A 20,379-nucleotide genomic window follows, 5' to 3' on the forward strand; every position below is an offset into this window, starting at 1 on the left:
CCCACTTATGTCCCTTGGTTTTGCACCCTGGAATTCAGCAGCTCACAGCTGGGAAGACAGATGTAAGTCCAGAGAAGGCTGAAGAAGGGGGTGGAAGGGAACCTCTTTTTTTTTTTTTTTTTTTTTTTTTTTTAAACAGCTGCTGAGTGCCACAAATAGTTGTCAGTGGGGAAATAAGCCTTGCTTCTCTAAAAATCAGCAGGATGATGACATCAGTACTTTCTACCCTCATCTAAATGAGGGTATCACCAAATTAATCCAGCTGGCTACGATCCCACGTACCCACCCTGGGAGAGTTTCTGCCAGGGCATGGCTCTGAATTACATGGTGCCCCAGGCTTGCTGTAACCATGCAGTTACACAGGTCGGGCCCCCATTGCCCATGTCCGCTCAGGTATAGACATTCGCTCTCCTGCAGAGGCCCAGAAGACTCTTTTCCTCATTCTCTTCTCTCTGTAGCAACAAAAGCCTTTGCAACGTGTTACTGTCCAGGAGCCCCTCCTCCTCCTCCAAGCTGCTGCCTTCTGTTTTCTTTCCCTCTTTCCATCAAACTTTTAAAAACGATGGTCCGTGGTCTCCTTTTGCCATCTCCATCCTCTCCTTTGGGTGGATGACAATCTGGTGCCCACTTTCACCACTGCTGAAACTGATCTCTGGAGGGTCCACCAAACCCTAGCCTCTCTGCGGTTCTGGACAGTGGGCGGCAAGCCTCCTGCAAGTCTCTCTTTATTTCCTTCTTACTTCTTCCATCTGTTGTCTGTTTCCTTCAATGGTCCTCTAAATGCCACCCTTCTCTATGATCCTCTAACCCCTCTTACCCATATTTTTGACCCTGGGGATATCATTTATTATATTCCTTATTATATATTTTATCATATTATATACCGATTATATTCCTTCTCATGTTCACTTATTTACTGAGCCATCCATCCTACAGATGATCACTGGAGTGCTTCACTTGGGACAAGTCCTCAACACAGCCTTTCAAACAAGAAGACATTCATCTCTAGCTGTGATATTTTGAGGAAACTCCAAAGATCATGCTCATTCCTTGGTCCACATTTGCATCTGAAATGTACCAACATCTTTACACTCCAATTGTCTAGGAACAATCTCTTCGCCTCTTCCCTAAAATCCACTTTCCCTCTTATCTTCCTGGTTTTTCAGTTCCTTCTTCATGCTCATCAAGGCTTGACACAGTGACTAGCATTCACAGGGCAGGCTACCTTGGGGAAGTTATATAACTTCTCTCTCTGTGAATTGGGGATAATGATAGTAAGACTTTAGAGGGTTTATATTTAAAGTATTCAGAATGGTGCCTCGCACGTGAGAAGGGCTCAGTGAGCAAACTCCTATTGGTATCAATATTTTTTATATTATTTTTTAGCTTCTTTTCTCTCATTTATTCTACATCCAATCAATTGTAATCAGTTGCCTCTACTAATATGCCTCCCACCCCATGCATTCCTTCTTATAAGCCCAGTTCACACACTCCTTGTTTGGACCATGCTTGGTAACTAGTCTCTTGGCTGGGACTTTGTTCTAAACAGCTGTCAGGTTAGCCCTTCTAAGGCACAGCTCTGCTCTTGCTTTAAGAGCCTCTTTGCTCTCTTCCCATTGTGCCTACATCTCCAAGCCAAGCCTTCCTTCCCTCTGACTACACTTGCAGCCTGGTCTTTAGGGAAACTTTTATTCTTCCCCAAAGTCACCCTCAGCTCTTACCCACACTCCCTCCGCCATGCCTTTGTCCACACTACCTTTTCCACCTGTAATTATTTCTCCTCCTTCTTAAACAATAGGATTAAGATGATATCAGTCTTTACTTTAAAAACATCCACTGCCTTGTCATTATGTGTGGATTCCGTCTCAGGCCCTCTCCAAGGTCTATGTGGTCACTCTTTATGAACTGGACCTTGCCTCCCTCTGAGCATTAGCCGTCACTGACCATTCCCTACTGTGTTCAGAAACTTCCTTCTTATTACCCCCATCCCTTGGACAGCCCAAGCTCATCACAGCTCTCCTGCTTCGAGTGTTTCAGGGCATGCTCTCCCTTGCTAGGGGAGCCTTCTCTGGCCACCTAATCTGAAGACCCTTCAAGTGACTCCCTACCCAGTCAGCTTGTATGTTTTCTTGTGAAACTGATCACTCTCTGAACAGATCTTTGTTATTTATTTGTTCTTTTATCTCTGTCTGCCTATCTCTAGAAGAATATAAGGTGTGAGATGGGGGGCTCTGTATGACCTGTTCACATGGGTTTCTCCCATGTCAGTGCTTGGCAGAGTAACTAAAGGAATGAATCTTACTCAGTAAATCCTTCAAGATTCTTACAGTCATTCAGCAGATGCTTACTGAGCACCTCCTATTCACTAACGATGCTTCTAGACCCTGGGAACATAGGTGGGGAGGAGCACGAGACACATAACCTCACGGCTTTATATTCTAGTAGGGCAGACAGTACACAAATCGATAGGAAAATGTATCAAGCAGTGGTAAGTCCACCCAGATTCCTAAGATACCATGTGGTGACAAGATAGCCACTGGGTAGCTACTTTAGATTGAGTTGTCAGGAAAGGTCTTTCTCTTTGAAGCAAAGGGTTGAATTATAAGTAGAAACCATCCAGAAGCGTCTCAATGAAGACATTCTAAAGAGAGAAAATAGCCAAAGCCCAAGCCCTAAAGGGAGGAATGACTTGGATGAGTTAAAGGAACAGACAGAAGGCACATATGGCTGGAGCAGAATGCTCGAGGATAGAGTGTAAGTGACAAGGTCAAAGAGACAGGGAAGGCTGAAATCATACATGCTTTGTAGGACCTGGTCAGATCTTTGGATCGGACTTCGGGTGAAATGAGAGGAAGATGTTAGAAGGTTCTGAACAAGGAAGGAACATCATCTAATTTAAGTATTGAACAGACCACTCTGGCTTTTCTGTGGGAGCAGACATGCAAGTGAGCAATGATGCGAGGCTGGCCAAGGTGGTGGTGGTCATGGAGGTGGAGAGAAACATGAATTCGGAAGCATTTTGTCCTAAGTATAATCTACTCCATGAACCTTTCCTGGCAGAAAGCAGTCTTTCTTGCTTTGGAGTCCCCAAAGTACTTGGTACCTTTGTGATGGCCCTTACCTTCTTCTTCATGACATTATGATTATTGATATATCTTATTTAGTTAAAATCATTTGTTTAATCCCCAACCACTTGTGGCTAAGCAATTATCCTTTTGTGCCTTCTATAGAACTTGGTACATTGCCCTCACCTGGGATGTAGTCAACACACACATTTTTGCAGGAGTTGAAAACAAGAAAGTGATTTGACACAACGAGCCAGGAGAAGTGGGAAGGAAAAGGGAGAGACAATGGTGCCATTTCAGGGGCAGGGGAGAGTATAGGTCTGGGGGTGGGGAGTGTGTACAGGAGAGGTTGTGGGCTGTGACCACCCCAGCCTGGAGAAGGGGTGACTTTTTGCATATCTCCTTCCCAGGCTCATAAGCTGAAAACAAGTCCATCCCTCTTGGTTTTATGGCTACTCTGCCATTTCTAGGCATTGCACAGTAAGCTCACTACTTAAAGAAATGACAAGTCTTTGAAGTTCTTTCCATTGCATCATGTTTTCATGGCCTCCTGTTTTCAGCCAGCAATTGCTGTAACTTCTTGTGCCATCCACTCCCATAAGAATTGTCTAACCAAGCGGCAATGCACATGGCTTATTAGTGCTCATGGAATGTATCCGTGCCAAAATGGAGTTATTGGAAACCTTTTACATGCTATTTCATACTAAATATGGGATGCACACTTCCAGGAGAAACTGTCCAGAAGCAGAGAATGTCCAAACTCAGACACTTTAAAAAAGGTAGGCTGGCACCATTGCTGCTGACCTTTAACTTTGAATTAAATTCAGTTCCTCATTCTCATTAAAACCTAATTGCCAAATAGCATTCTACTCTGATTAATGAAGTTTTCTAATAAGCATATCACTTGCTAGTACTCTGCCGAAGTAGCTGAAATCTTGAGCAGGAGAACTGCCAAGTGGAAATATTACGTTCTATATCCGGTAAAATCAAAAGCATTCTTCTTGTTGTTAAGTCAAGTCCAGCTCTGGGGAAAAGAGAACGGACTATGATGTTACAAATGGGATACAGTCATTGCCCAGGAAGTCAGTCCAGCAGAAAACTGAGCCCTCAACCTGATGCTACAGGTTCATTTAGAATTCAACAACCCCTATTTTGAAGTCCGTCGATTTATATTTTCAGGAGAAACTGGCAAATGGGTTTAGGGACTTGGGAAGAAGGATACAGAGTAACTGGGAAGCCAGTTCTCAGGGTAACTGAGTCTTAGCACTTACCCACTGCCTTTAGGCTGATACCAGAATTTCAACCCTAGCTCAACTCAAGGCTTTTGTCTCCCTTAAAACAAGGGTGGTACGGATGTTTGTCTCTGTGAGTGAGTTAATGCTTTGTGGACAAGTTTCAATGCCAGGAGGGAAAATGGCAGAAGCCTAAGGGTCTTGGAAACCTGGTAAGTGATTGGGTGAGGAGGAGTAGGGCTTTCCAAGCAAAACCCTTCTAAGTCTAGCCCTGAGTTGGGATATTAATGGTACTGAAGATGGGTCATGGATGGCCAAAAGGAATTAGTGAGTATCTACTGGATACAGAGTGCTGGCCTTTGAGCCAGGGTTCAAGAACAAAATTATGAAACTTCCCTCAGAGAAACCAGAAGGCCTCTCCCTTCCCATCTGTTTTATGAACACTCACCTCCTTGCACACACACGCATAGTTCAACAACAGTAATTCAGGCAGATAAGGTGGATACTGTTTCCCACACTGCAGTGCTCTACACTGAGATCTTAGGGACCATAAACATTGAATTCCTTCCTTCTGACCTCCCTAGACACAGGAATAAGAAAGAGAGGCTAACATCATTTGCTTTTAAAGTGGTTTTTTTTTTTTTTTTTTTTTACTGAGCAAGAGTCTGACAACAAGGAAGATGTCTGTTTACCTCTGGAATGCTTTTCAGCTGTAGCCATTTTATTGCTTTTGTTAAAACCAGTGCCTCCAATTTTTTTCACTTGAGATGTTTAGACATATTCCACAACTGCACACTTCAGGGCAGCTGAACATTAAAAAAGGACTCATACAGTTGAGGTATGACTCAAATTTTGTGGGAGATAGCAGCTCGCATGGCAAAGGGAGTGAATCTATAAAAAATTCAGGAGCAACGTTTCCGTACACATCCTCCACTCTGTACCAAAGAGAATATTCAGAGTCGCCGGAAAAATGCACAAGCCAGACTCCGTGCCGGTGTGCTGATCTGCTCATAAAATAGTTTAGATAACTAATCACGTAATAACCTGAAGCATACTCCTTGTGTAAAGGGGGACATGCAGAAAAAACGCAAAAGGGAACATTCACAGAGTTCAGAACTAGGTCCTCCCACAGGACTTCACGGTGGGGCTTGACACGTTGCCATCTGACCAACAAAGACCAGACAAAGAGTTACTGAGTTTTGTTTGAAGTTCATCTTCACGTGACACCGACTTGGAATCCACCCCCAAATAAAAAGAAATGGGGAAACATAGTGGCCCCAGACAAGCAACAGATGTTTTCGTGACACCACCAGAACACACATGTTAAAAGGTTAATATTTTTGAGGGAAAAAAAAATGTTGATGCTGGAACCACAAAATAACATGAGACAAATGGCATGATTAGGAGATGAACTTCACAGCTAATAAATTTGATAAATGATTCCTTGGTTTTATAGGGAGATAAAAATGGTTCACGTGGGACCTAAAACCAAAACTTTACCTTCAGAGTCTTATGCATACTGTAACTCTAATAAGAGGAGAATACAACATTCATTCACGCTAAAGAAAAAATAATTAAAGAGAGAAAAAGGACAACCGGTCCAGTGCGGGAATCACGATGCGATGCATATGAAACATTTTCAAAGAGGTCCAATAAACACAGCATCAGAACTCGCCATTCCACATTTATCCCACTGGGCTTTGGCGCTCGGAAAAGTCACAGGCGACTCAGAAATGCACGCATTAAGGGCAGTGATTGGAACCAAATGGGGTGAGAAGCCTACTTAACATGGTTTTCCGCTAGCGATTCTTTTAAGGGAAAAAAAAAAAAAAAAACTAAAAAGGGAAACGTCACCATTCTACCTAATGTATTTATTAGGAAAATGTTAAATTAAGTCATTTGCAGTCAAAATGAACAAATTGGATGTCTGCCTAGGTGCACCGGTGGCTTACCCTACACGCGTTCCAACAACGTGCGGTCTGGCTAAGGAGATAGCTAATTGACTATTGTTCCTTCCATTGCTTGTCCATTAGGATAAATCCAGCTTGTGGACACTGAACCTTTCAAAGACAAAGAACTGAATTAATTTGGTACTTCTACAGCGCTTAATAAATCTGACACTGTCTGGTGGTTTTCTTCATTTTCGACCACCTGACAGCTACCGTGATCACAAGTTTCAGAGAATCTATTTTTGGGTGTAAAATTAACAGCAATAAAACAAGCTAAATGGAATATGACCAAATCACAGAGCTCGGCCTATCGTGGAATTTCAAAAAGAATCCTGGAAGCATGTCGGCGAGGATTAGTATTCTGTGCATAAATTCAAAAGTTTGCTTAGAATCAGAGGCATTCCTTTAATATCAAAACAAACACGATGCCACTTCATTTACAGAAGCAAACAGCATTCCCATCACCAAGGAGCAGACCTGTATGGTCGAGGCTCCTCACGGTAAATGCTCAGGACCTTTTCTTTCTCAGGCTGACATTTGTATTGAATCGAGTAAGTTCTTCTTCATAATTTTTCTTTTCTAATGGATTCCCCCCCCCCATATCTGTTTGTGGGGGGGGGGGGGGAGAAAAGCAGAGGGCAGCAAAACCAGCCTTAAGTGCTTGGCAAATGATCTTCTTCAATCTGGACCTCATAAATCCTATAAAATGTTATATTTCAACAATAGGCTGAAAAAGCTTCTCTCTCTGCAATGATGAAGTCTAGCTTCAAAATTTATAGTTTCATCTCAGAAATGGACTATAAAAAGAGACTGACCTAGTTGTCTATCAACGAAGCCTGACAATAGCAAATAAGGTGTGAGCTTTCAATGTCAAATATACATTTAATATTAAAATTCGCAGATTAAACATTGCAAAGGGGTTTCCTCTGCAACACATGCTGATGGGGGTGGTGATAGATGGGACCTGGGTTGTCATAGCAATGTCCGGAGCCTGATGTGACATTTCTTTCACTAGCTACTGTGAGCGTCTTATTTTTCTGAGACTGCCTTTTCAGAGGCATGCTATTCTAGCAAGGGCTAAGGGTTAGTCGATTAAAACAAGATCCAAACAGATGTGGCTTACTTCTGTGCTTAAAAGACCCAGGTGTGTAATCATTCATTTTTGTCAAGAGGGGTATAAAAACCTGCATCCAAATACGTCTTGATAAATCCAAATAGATTTTTTTTGAGGGAAGAAACAGAGGTTGATTCCAGTAACTGTTCCTCCTGATAGTGGAACAAGGCTGAGGCAGAATGAAAACTTCTAATGGTAATTTAGAACAGACCTGAGCTTCCATAAAAAACGCCTCACCTCACTAGGAAGCTAAGAAGTTCAAAGTGAAATGATAAGGTACTATTTTTCACCCAATTAGCAAAGATTTACGGGGGGCGGGGAAGAGAAACTATTCAATGTCCTCAGGTATGGGTTGAAATGAGCTCTTTCCAATGTCGCTGGTGGAAGCATTGCTTCAATTTTCCTGGAAAACCATTGGCACTACATTGTAAGCCCTTGATGCATTTCCCTTCTAGGAGTCTTAAGGAAATAATCCAAGCTGTGAGGGAAGATGTATCTACAAAGGTGCTTATCAGAGAATAATTTAAAACACGGAAACCTTTGAGATGTCCTAACTGTCCAGCATTAAGGAGAAGGTTACATAAATTAAGTTATAGCTATGCCGCAATGTTTTACTTAACCATTAAGAGGGATGGGTTTGAAAACACTGGAACAAGAAAAGAGCACAATTCAATGATAAAAAGGCAAGAAACCAGAATTTATATATGCCTGTAAATCTTACACATGTATATAAACATGGCAACACTCGGCAGGAACACACATTATGTCTTTCGTATATAGAGATCAGATTGGAAAGGAGCCTCTAAAATGTTAAGGATGGTCAAGTCTAGATTGTGGGATAATGGGTGATTTGATGTTTCTTTTCCGCTTTAACTTTTTGGTTACCGAATTTAATAGAAAATACTTGTTATAGAAAATTTAGAAAATAACAGTGTATCTTTAACGAATATAAAAGGAGGGTATCTAACATTGGAGCTAGAACTGATTATCCTGGGGTCGAAATCTGGTATGTATTAAGGGGGTAGGTGGGGAAGGAGTTTTTCTTCTATCAGATTTAGATTCCTCCTCTTCCTTCCTAGGAAGAAAGGTAGTGGTGATAATGCAGTGGGATTGGGAAAGTGCTTTTGTACTTCATAAAGAAAGCTACAAATACTAGTTACTTTAAATTTAACATGGTGAGGAAGAGAGAGAAAGCATTTCACTGGGGACCGTGCGAGGCTGCGGTTTAGGTTTACAGAAATATAAATTTGGTAGTGGAGGGGTCATTTAAATTTAATAAAGGGAAAAATAGTTCCCTGCTCATAAGGTGCCAGACTGAATCGCAAATTTAAAAGTATATACTCAAAATGGCATGTAGGAAAGAAGCATTTCAGTGAGTGCATGCCGCCTTCCTGCCGCATGTTTTTCCAGCTCTTACTAACAATGTATGATACCATCAGCAATAATGAGTGAAACACGCCCTACTGGCGGGCGGCAGAGAACCAGTAGTGTATAAACAATTTGGTATTGTAAAATCCTCTAATGGAGCTTAATAAGAGAGCGAACATTTAGACACAACAGGGCTGAGACAAGATGTGACAGTTACCATAACACAGAATCTCATTACTTTGTTGGTCGTCTGACTCATAAATAGAATTTTAAGCTTGTTTGTATTTTTCATAAGTGATTCATGAAAAATTAACCTGTGATTTGAAAGGCAGAATATTGTGGTGGGTAATATGCTAAATTTAAGAAAGTCATCCTCTTTTTTATTAATGAGAATGGAGTGTATTTAGAGGTCTGGCAGTTGAAAATTATCATGGGAGTGGGTTGTAATGGGAGACTATGGGGGGATTATATAGTGCGAAAACTATCATGGGAGACTTCCTAGCCCAGAAATCTCTCTCTTTTTTTTAAAATGAGCTTCTCAAGGAGTTACTGGCATTTGTAAAAATGTCAAGCTTCTAGCTCTATGGGTCACTTCAACTCTCATTTTTGGTCATTCTCTTTATTTTTAAAACTTATTGGTCACCAGTTGCTATTCCCTCAAATCCCAGGAACTGTCCATTTCTCTACTCATTTCTGTCCCTTTCTTTTCTCTTTATTAAACTTCTCATCTCACTTGTCTTCCTTATCCCTTCTGGGGATCACAGAATCCTAGGACTGGAAGGGATGTCTAGACCTCATCCTTCCCTCAATTTATTTGGCTATATTATATGTTTGAGGACTAGCCAAGTTTTCAAATGGTGTTCCATGGAACCTGAGACTGTGGGACCATTTTTCAGCATCTTGTTTTGCCCCAGTTGGCTTCTGCTTCTGGGAATTTTAAGCAGCAAGGAAGTTTTAAGAAAAGATAATGACTATTCCTTGGGAATGTAATAGGTGAGGTCTTGAGACAAACACATAGAAATCAACATAACTTACGTAGCCTACCTTTTACGATACACATTACATCCCATATTATATGTCATCTCACACTATATATGATGCAAAATATTTATTGTGAAACTCAATGGCCCCATGTACTCCTAAATCCAAACTTCATGGTTTTAACAATGGACAAAATTTATCCTACATTATTTTACTGATTCTTTATAAAGTGAACATCTCAGCTCTCTTAAGAAAAGAAGGAAAACTCTGAAAGGCACTAAAGAGAAAGTGTGTGTGTATGTGTGTGTGTTTAAATCCAGAGAAGTTTTGTTTTTTCTTCTTACCTTTCCATGAGTTCATGAGTTGAGTAGACAACTCATATTATACAGTTTATATATCCTATGTTACCTTCAGAGAATAACAATATGCATTAATCTATTTACACCTTTCAAAAACCAGCACAAGAGAAAGAAATCTAATTCCAAGACTCTAAAAGCATTGCTGGCTAGAGAGAAGCCCAGCTAAACAAAAGAGCCCTCAGACACACTGAACGCCGACAGAGACCAACCTTGCTCTTTTTGGTTCCAAGGAAGCTGAGAGGTGATTCCCTCTTCTCTACAACTGCGTGTCACTGGGTTAGTGATGTTTTTGTGAAGAGGGTTTGACAACAATGGAGAGTCTCCTGCCTGCTAAACTAAAAGTGACTACTCTGTTTGAAAGTTGTCCCTAGATGTATTTTACATGCAGAAATTACCTGTGACAGTCCCAATCAAAATAAAGTTTCATTTCACTTGGAACATAAATGGACGCTACAGTATGTTACCTTAAATGTTGCCGTTGGGCCCAAGTAATGGTTAAGCTATTTCCTAGTGAGTTTCTCATAGGTTACTACTTTTGAACTTAGAAAATAAAAGTGGGCTTTCCCTGATCATGCCCTTTTTGTGTAAGCTCATGCCTGTAACTTAAGAAAAACAATGTATGTAGAAACAGAGACTGAATACGTCAGTTTGAAAACCTAGCTCTGGTTACCTGAAACGAAGTGTAAATATAAAGTGAGAAACCCTGCTTCTTCTATACCATGGCCCCACAGGTGTCTGTGGGCAACCTCATCAGGCCCAACAACAAACATCAACACGGAACCACCTACAAAGACGACCCTGTAAACAACACTCCTAGTCTCTGAATTAAAGGGTATGAGCCAGGATACAACTTGCAATTTGTCAAATGTCAGACTGCAAGGATCAATGCTCCCTTCTGATATCTGATACACATCATTCCCGGGCTTGACAACAATCACAACAGACTTTGTTTTAAAGAATATTTTCATGCTCACCTGTCTGTAACAGGCCAGGATGCTATGAAATCTAGGGAGGAGTTTCCCGTGATTTGATGGTAAATTCCATACAATTTTCATCCTATTTAATATAGACCCAAACATTACTTTCTCTACTTTGGCCTACAGAAGACCGTTTAAACTCTCAGAAGACAGGGCCCATAGCTGTTTGAAACTTACAGGTACATCTTCAATACATTCTAGGCCAGAGAATTTAAGTGGGAAGGGGGTGGTGCTGAAGAGATTGTTCTGGAAATACTGAGAATGACTTTCCTGTATTCTTGTATCCCACAGGCCCTGCCCTACCTTGAAAGGTTCTGATATTATCATCGAATCAACAAGATTCTCTCTTATCTTTTTTAAGGGAACATTTCTATGCAAACAAGTAAAGTTTCTAATAGTATAGTTACCAATTTTGATATTCAATTACTGTAAGGGAAAAAATCACAAAGTGTGTGTGTGTGTGTAAAATTCCATTGCTAAAAGCTTTTTACAATCTCATAAGCCAAATTCTTCTTAACTAAGGACAGAACCACCTGGATAACAGACAAAAGAGATTCCCCAGTGTGAGAGTTTAGGGAGCTTCACACTCCTATTTTAATTCTTGAAATCTGGAGTTCGGGTGAAGCATTCCTGCAGCGGTGAGGGTGAGCCGAGGGGGAACGAAGCTGGATCCCCGGTACTGTGGTTAACAGAGGAAGTAGCAAAGAGGTGTGAGATGGTCAGAGAAGCGAGCCTCAAAGGGAGCTAAGGGGCCTATGAAACAAATGATAATGACATTCAAGAGTAATTTTTATTTGATTCTTAAATCTACAGTGGAGCGGAGTAAGAAAGGATAGGCCACTGCTGGGAAAAGAGACCCTGACATGGTTAACAGCACCAGAGAAAAGGCAGAGCAACCTGAACTCCTATTTTGCTTCCATTAAAGAATCGCAGAACCATATAATTTTGGAGCTGGAAAGAAGTGCCAAGATCACTTAGTCCCACCATCCCGTCTTTGCAGATGGGGAACGATGCAGAGACGTTAAGTAACTCATCTGACATCTCCAGCAAGGGAAGGCAGAAGAGAGGTAGAAAAGAAAAGCGTGGTAGGAGGGAGAGGAAAATACACGATCCAAGATGCTTTAAAGGCATTCCCGTTGCAGTACTCACAAATTATGTTCATGGTTTTGAAAGAGCTGAGAGGTGTGCCCCGAGAAACATAGATGGTATCTCTGAGAAATTACAGACCACGGAAGAAGTGTCCAGATACTTGAAGTGAGTGAATCACAGCCATTTTTTTTTTTTTTTTTTTTTTTAATGGCCAAAACAACCTCTAGAAAACTAGAGGTCAGCTGGTTTCAGTGCTGGAATGTAACAGTCGAGGTGACTGGAGATCAACAAGAGTCAGTGACAAATATTAGGTGTGGGAAAGAGAGTTACAAAAATGTAATTGCCAACAAGAGCCTTTTCTCTTGGTGAAGCAGCCATATCGGGCTGCCCGTAGCTTCTGAAGAGTAACTACTCCTCGTGCCTTTAGGAAGTGTTTGAGGCTCCAGATGGAGAGAATAGGGACTCGTGTGTCCTGGGAAGTCTTTCACCGAGAGGAAGTAGGTGAACAGGCATTTCCTGACAGAACAGAAATAGGACATGCCACCCCAACCCTAAGAAACAAGGGCCGGGAGAAAGCTGTGGGATCACTGAAACACAAGCATCAGAGCGGATCAGAGCAGAGAGACAGCCCGAAGGAGGCTGTACTGACCAGGAGACCAGACAAGACATATCAGCCTGGGAGGTTTGGCCAGCCTAAGAGTGTGACAAGAAAGCTCTGTGATCTGAAAGTCATGTGGCTAACAGCGGCGCCACTTGGATTCACTCATTTATTCAATACATCTTTATTGAATACCAGATGCCTCGGGAATTGTGCTGGGATTAGACATTAAATGCAGTTCCTGCTTCGAGATCTCAGAGGGGAAATAAAGAAGTAATGTCTGGGCTAAATCCGAGTAACACATAGGGCTTCACCTGGAAAACAAAAACAAAAACAAAAACAAAACAAAGAGATACAGAAATACAAAGAAATAAAGAAAGACAAAGCGATTGTCTTGGGTCATCCAACTGAAGTTGGGGGCCTTAGAAAGTTGGGAGGGTAGGGACCAGAAGAGCATTCGATAGAGTTGTATTTTGCGAGGAGTTTGTAGAAGGCAATGCATGTAGGGAGCAGAAGACAATGTTCCCTAATCCAGCCACTAGAGCCTCCCAGACTGAAACTTGTCCAGCTTAGAGCAGCATGTCAAAGGGAAAGCACAATGGATCAAGAGATGTGTGTAGGAATGTTGGACCCCACAGCATTTCCTCACTGGGGAAATGCAGACTACAGACAACCAAAGCTACCATTGGCTACCAAAGATCCATTGTGATGGATCTTCTTGGGAAAGAGTCTGGGTGTGGGGCTAAGGGAGATGGAAGCCTCAAGAAGGAACCCTAGATGTCTAGCTTGAGCAAGTTAAGTAAACAATGGTGCTCTATATTGACGTGTCACAGTCACAAAATTGCAGCGAGAGTAGGCAAGAAAGGCTTGTAATTAAAAGTGGGTATTAATTAAGTGAAGTGAAGTCTGTCATTATGAAATTCTAGAGACGTGACATCTCGAGAAGATGATCAGTTTAGCAAGAATAAGAGTTAAGCCCAAGGAAAGAGAAGGGTCTGCTCTAAAGCACTTGCTTCATTATTCCTGGCTAGAATGAATACCATTGGCGAGGGAGGAAGAACTGCAGTTAAATGAGAATTGCGTGGGTGTTATACTGTTGTAATGAGTTACCTTCTGCCTGGGGTTAGCTGCTGACAAACCTTTATGCATGGGGACTACACGTACTCCTGTCTGAAGGCCAGGCTCCATTCTCCCGTCTCAGGTAGAGCCTTGTAGGTTGAGCTAGATCATTGGTTCCATCTTCCTTCCAGGCAAAACAAGGACAGATCTGGGATGTGATTAGACCTGCACCTTGTCTTGCTCAACCCATTCTGAGGTTACCTCACTGTGTAGCAGCCAATTCTTAAGTTGGGGTGCATCTTTCTACAGATGGAAAAGGTAGAGCTAGCAGACTTGTATGTTCCCTAAGAGTGGAAATTTATTGTTTCCATGTCTTTTTCTTACTTGAGCTGTAAACTCTGCGAAAGAAGGGAAAGTTCAGGGTTTAACACAAGAACGAGTTTTCTGCCACGGGAGCTAGTCTTAAATGAGAGAGTCTGCCCACTGCCCTGGAAAACTTTAACCACTGGAAGTATGCTGAAGGGCTTCTGGCATGTCCAATATGGCAGCCAATAGTCACACATCACTACCGAACGCTTGAAATGCCACGAGTCCAAACGGAGATGGGCTGTAAAGTGCAAAATGCACACCAGATGTTGAAGACTTAGTACAAAAAAAAGAGTGTAAAATAGCTCTATAATAACTGTTTTGAACACGTGTTGAAATTGTATTTTGCATATATTTGGTTAAATAAACTCTATTATAAAATTAATTTTACTTTTTGAAATGAGGCTACTGAAAATTTAAAATTGAATATGGGATTGACATTTTATTTCTATTGGACAGAGCTGCTCTAAACTAAGGTTAATCAGTCCCAGTCTCTGGACATTAGGTTGGGCTTAGGGATTCTGTTCTCCATTTGACTCTTTCCCAAATAGAGAAGGAAGTCTTATTGAGAACATCTTCTTATTTATTCTAATTCAGAGACATTTTCCATAATTGATAAATACACTGAAATGCAACCCAACCCCCAGGGTGGGGGGGAAAAATTCTTGTTTTCTCTCTCTTCACTGCTATAAATGGCTCCGGTGGTGTCAACTTTTGTTGTTGTTGCTCAAAAAAGGGAATACATAATTTAATCTAAAATCCTGGCATTCAAAAAAAAAAACATCCAAAAGGACATACTCCAGAAACTTTTGTGCTTAGGGAGAAGGTTAATGAGGATGATATCTTTTATCAGAGGAGTTAAGATAGGATTTAGTTAAAATATTGCCAGTCCCCAAATAATACATAATTGTAATGTAACTGCCTTTAAATCAAATGACGGAGTAAACAGAGCCACGGAGACTCTTAATTGAATGGGGTGTGGTGGGAAGAATGGATTATTGATTTGTAGTGGTAAAATTTTTCTTGGCAGGTTGGTAACAGCACCTGAGGAAAGAAATTTGAATTTACGCCTATTCAAGTGTGGAGACAGAGCATGTTGCTAAGGTGTTAGAGGCTTCTCAGAGCGCATCAAGAGGTCCAAACACGGACCACTGAGGCTGAGGGTTGCACTGGCAATACCAGTCCACAAACGGAAAGCCATACTCTCCCTCCCAGGATACGGAACCTGAGCAAGGAATGTTCTGGCCTGGAAAGGAATGAGCTCTCTCTGCCAACTCACCAATACGAGGAACTGACAGCTGGAAACTTCAGAAGGGTTTCAGCAGATTTGCCACATGTTTATTTTACATGGTTTAAGAAGTCGATACCAATTAAGCCCTGCCTCATTCGGCACCCCAGCTAACCACAGCGTGGTTCCGGGACCAGCAGGGTGAGTGTCCCCAGGAACTTGTTAGAATCTCAGGCCCACCTCGGCCCTCTGGAATCAAAAATCTGCATTTTAACAAGATCCCCTGGTGATCTGAATGCAGCAGCTTGAAAAGCCAAGCTTTTCCTTTGTAGAAAGAGGCCACTGGGTCACAGCTGCTTCCTTTCTGTCTGGAGAACCCCACGGAAGGTGACCTCCCCATCCCCCCATCCTATTCTGCTTATGAAAAGAGCACCAGCGAGTTAGGGATCCTGGTTGGAGGTAGCTTCCAACCCGTAGCTCGTCAATTAATGCAGCTTTTAGCCGCAGTTATTGGACATCACTGCTCCCCCGATGCTTCTGGAATCTGTGAGCTCAGTTTTTACCCTGTCTGTTCAACGGCACAGCTTTCCTCCCAGAAGTACCTGTTTTCTTTCCTTTTGTATCAGTTCGATTTGTACCACAGTGGAAAAGCTATGAATTATCAGTTTTTCTAAAGTGAACCGCTATTGCCTTTTGTTTTTTTTTTTTCTTTAAAGGAGAAGGGACTTGCCACTCAACTGCCCATAACGACAGCAAGAACAGTCCCTGGCCTGGGGACTCTTATTCAGCGGTACTATCACCTTCCACAAGCAAAGTTTATAGAGTGGGACTTCTTACACATGGGAGGAAGAAAAGAGTGCAGACTGAAACAGAACTCTGGAGAAAGAAAATAATTTTTAAAAATGAATACAGCGGTCAACACAGCACGGTGGTTAAATACACGGTGGTGAAGTGTCTAAGCTCTGGGCTCAGGCTAGGTAGGTATCAATCCTGGCCCCATCCCTGATGATATCAGGCCAGTCCCTCAACTTCTCTGCAGCTCGGGTCCCTCATTTGTATAGGGACAATAATAGTCCCACCTGGTCACGTGGTCAGGGCATGAAATGGTCCATGCAAAGCAACTAGCACAGTGTCTAGCCAGAGCAAATTCTCAGTAATGTCTAGTGTTGGCTATATTATTAATCATGCTTAATATTATTACTTATCAACATTATATCATTCGGTTTCTGAGTTCTATGACATGAGGCCAAATTTCAGTGGTGTCTAACTTAACAGGTAGTTGTACATGTAATAAAACAGCTTCTTTCAGGGGTGCCTGGGTGGCTCAGTGGGTTAAGCCTCTGCGTTCGGCTCAGGTCACGATCACAGGGTCCTGAGATCGATCCCCACATTTGGCCCTCTGCTCAGTGGGGCGCCTGCCTCACCCCCTCTCTCTGCCTGCTTCTCTGTCTACTTGTGATCTCCCTCTCTGTCAAATAAACAAATAAAATTTAAAAAACAAAAACAAAAACAAAAACAACACAGCTTCTTTTAGACATGCTAAAATGTCAATTGGCTCTCATTGTCTTTAGACCAGGAGGAACACCATTCTGACTTACTAGCGATCTAACAAAATCGTATCATCACAACGGTGCACGTACACAGCCTCACTGTGACAAGGCGCACCGGTGAACCCAGAGCAGCCCAGTGTCGACTAATTAACTTCTCAAGGCTTCCGAAGGGTCTCCTGGGTGTTTTACAGGGTCCACCAAGCCAAAGAAGGCTGGAGAAGAGGAAATAGGATTAACTTCTTGATTGGAAGAGTGATTAAACACTGGAACAGGATACCCAGGGAGGCTGCAGGATTTCCTTCTCTAGGGAACTTTTAAACAGGAGACACAACTGTCTGGCCTGCATGATGTGGGTCTTCTGCCTGGGAGCAGGGAATTGAAACGTGTGAACTCAAAAAGAAAAATTACAGTTCGACGTTAATGTTTTTTAAAAAAATAGGTAGAAGTAATTTCCTTTCCAACTGATAGGAAAATACACTATTTTCCTGTACCCCTCCCACTGCCCCCCTATCCCCCGATTCCTAACTCCCCTCATTGACCGCTCTGACTGTATTTAGCATGGCTGCAATTTGCTTGTTGACATGCCTATGTCTCCTCCACTAGACTACATGGTCCCTGAGGCTGGGACACGGTCATTGCATAGGCACACTCCGATACCTGGTGCAGAAAAAAAGAAGGGTGGCCATTGAACCACACAGATGCAAAGGCATTTAAAAAAGCCTTTGACAGGGGCACTTGGGTGGCTCAGTCTTTAAGAGTCCACCTTCGGCTCAGGTCATGATCCCGGGATCCTGGGATCGAGTCCTGCATTGGGCTCCCTGCTCAGCGGGGAACCTGCTTCTCCCACTCCTACTTCCCCTGCTTGTGTTCCCTCTCTCCCTCTCTCTGTCAAATAAATAAATAAAATCTTTAAAAAAAAATAAAGAAGACTTTGACATCCCCCCCCACACAACTTGTAGGTAGCTCATTCATTCATTTATTCAATATTTATTGAATTGAGCTATGACAAACAAATTCAAAAAATATTTTATAATATCTCTTATGCACAAAGTAAACCTTTCCCCAAAGAACCTGTGGTACAGCCAGTGGTACAAAATAAGTTTTTTTTTTTTGTTTGTTTGTTTGTTTGTTTTTACCTCCAAGTCAGCTAGCAGTTTCAGACTTAAAGAAGTATCCACTCCAGCTTGAAAACAATATACTGCAACTCTTTGTCTCTCTTACAGAATTCGAGTAGCTTCTTAAAAAACCCCATGGGTTCTGCCTACTCTAACTCAGAACTATGCAACACATACAAAAGAAATAAAATATGCCTGGCTACCTGGGATGAAGGTTTTAGATGAAGATCCCTCCATATAACACTTTTCTAGTCCGTTCTCCTTCTTGGCAGCTTTTATTCCAATGGAACATCCCTGAGGCTAACGCGTGGCTGCCTGGTGTGTGAGAGAGGTGCGTTCTCCTGCTTTGGGAGGCTCGCTTTGTTAAAATGCTCTCTTGGTAAACAGAAAGGCAACAATCTATCAGGATTTCAGTTCAGCATGCAACTGACTGGCCTACAAACATAATTTTTTAACGCCTTTTCTTCAGCAACTCTGACTGTTTAATTAATCTTCAGCCATTAACCATTCATTTAAAATGCCACTTACGAAATCTTAATTTTGCACATTATCAGCTGGTTCACAAATAGCTAAACCATGAGCAGAAGCGTAATGATCTCTCTTTCCCTGTTCTTGGAGCTCACCAAGCTTATAGCCAATTTTGGCTTCTTAATTAACCATATGCATATAAGCACTTAAATTAAATGACAGTTTTTTTTTTTTTTTTTTTGAAGAATTAATGTGCAGTGAAATGTTAACACTGACATCATTCTGCTGCCTTTTGAAGGGGCCTGAAGGCAGTGTCTGGCCAGGACCCGACTACTCTGGATGCCCAAAGGTGTTACAGGTGTGGGAACCCTCCCATTTCGGTTGAGTTCTCCTTATGGAATGCACCCTTGCAACAATATTTTGCAGCCCTTGTTCAAATTCTGCAACTTTTACGTTTTAAGGAAAAAAGAGATGTCATCCCCAAGACATGCTTTAGCACGGGGCATTCAGGAACAACAAATCCGGCAGCCCACTCTTTTTCAGTGGTTGACTCCAATTAGGTGAGTTAGTTCAAACCAAATAAGAGGGCAGAGAAGGATATTCAGGGCAAAAAACTAATAGCTGATGCTGAAATGACTTTTTCTCTAACTAGGCCTCTGATTGTTAGAAGCCACAGAGAAATTACTTGCCATTCTACAGGTGTCAACTAGGGTCAGGGTGCAAGTTAAAAACTGGGCGCAGAATTGTTCAGGATGGTTCTTCATCACAGTATATGGAAGTCTCTGACCCATGAACCGGTGCCTGGGTCATATCTGAGATGTGACAGCGAGCCCCCATCTAAACCACTTCTAGACTTCAGGGACTTGACTATGAGTCTGTAACTCATTTGACTGGTGGCAGTAGTGGACATTACATTTTGGAGAATCGTGGTAATCTCGGGCATTTTCGTTTTTCTTGCATCCAAATACAGAGATTCCAAGGATGGGCATAAATAAGGAATCACAAATAAAAATTACATTGCATCATCTACTAAAAACGCCATGCTCCTGGAATGAAGAAAATTGTTAGAGTGCTCATTAAAAATGTTTTACAACACGGTGGGAGTGAAAATGGGAAAAATAGCAGACTGTTTCTTGAATCCCAATGTGAATTGAGGTACAACACCTCTGAATTCATTAGACACGTAGCATAGGTGACACATCGGTGGTTACGAGCCTCGTTTTAGTTATATTATACCTGTGCAAATTACTGAAGCTGGTTTTGACTGCAAATTCATGTGCAGGTGTCAAAAAAAAAAAAAAAAAACACACACACAACCCACAAACATTGACTGTAATTAGAAACAGAAATGTACTGATTGACGAAAGAACTTAGAACCAAACATGCGCATAAACAATTTGAGTCTCAGCAAACTTGGCATTTTGTAATCCTGTTAGCAATTCAGTTTTTAATCCAAGTAAGTACTTAAAATACAAGCATATCTTGACTCTGCAATTTCTGAGGCTGGATTCCAAGAGAATGACAATTTATCCTCCTAGAAGACCTTTCAGGCTGAAAGGAATCAGGAGAGCTTTCCAAAAACTAATGTATAAAATCTGCTAAGTCACATCCATTCTGTGATTCCTCCACTGATCGTCAATCTATTGAACAATCCTATGTTGGGTACCTACCATGTGCTAAGCTCTGGGAATGCAGTTCTTTACGTTCTGTCTTGATGTTGAAAAGCTATAGACCCATTAGGCGAATATAGCAGTCACCCCCAGAGTTTAGTTTTGATTTTAGGATGTTACCCTCAAAAATTCCCTGAGCAATTTTCCTTTGAGTTTAAGGAACTAAAGGTGACTGGCAAATCATGGAAAGA

At 41.8% G+C, this 20,379-nt stretch overlaps 1 protein-coding gene across 2 annotated transcripts in view; it reads right to left on the reverse strand.

Annotated features, from left to right (window-relative positions):
* The window catches only part of PARD3B (par-3 family cell polarity regulator beta), a 1,047,303-nt gene that overhangs the window by 114,788 nt on the left and 912,136 nt on the right, over positions 1–20,379 (reverse strand). The gene's annotated exons all lie outside the window — the stretch shown is intronic.

Source organism: Mustela lutreola, chromosome 3 (assembly GCF_030435805.1).
Source record: "Mustela lutreola isolate mMusLut2 chromosome 3, mMusLut2.pri, whole genome shotgun sequence".
Taxonomy (NCBI): Eukaryota; Metazoa; Chordata; class Mammalia; order Carnivora; family Mustelidae; genus Mustela; species Mustela lutreola.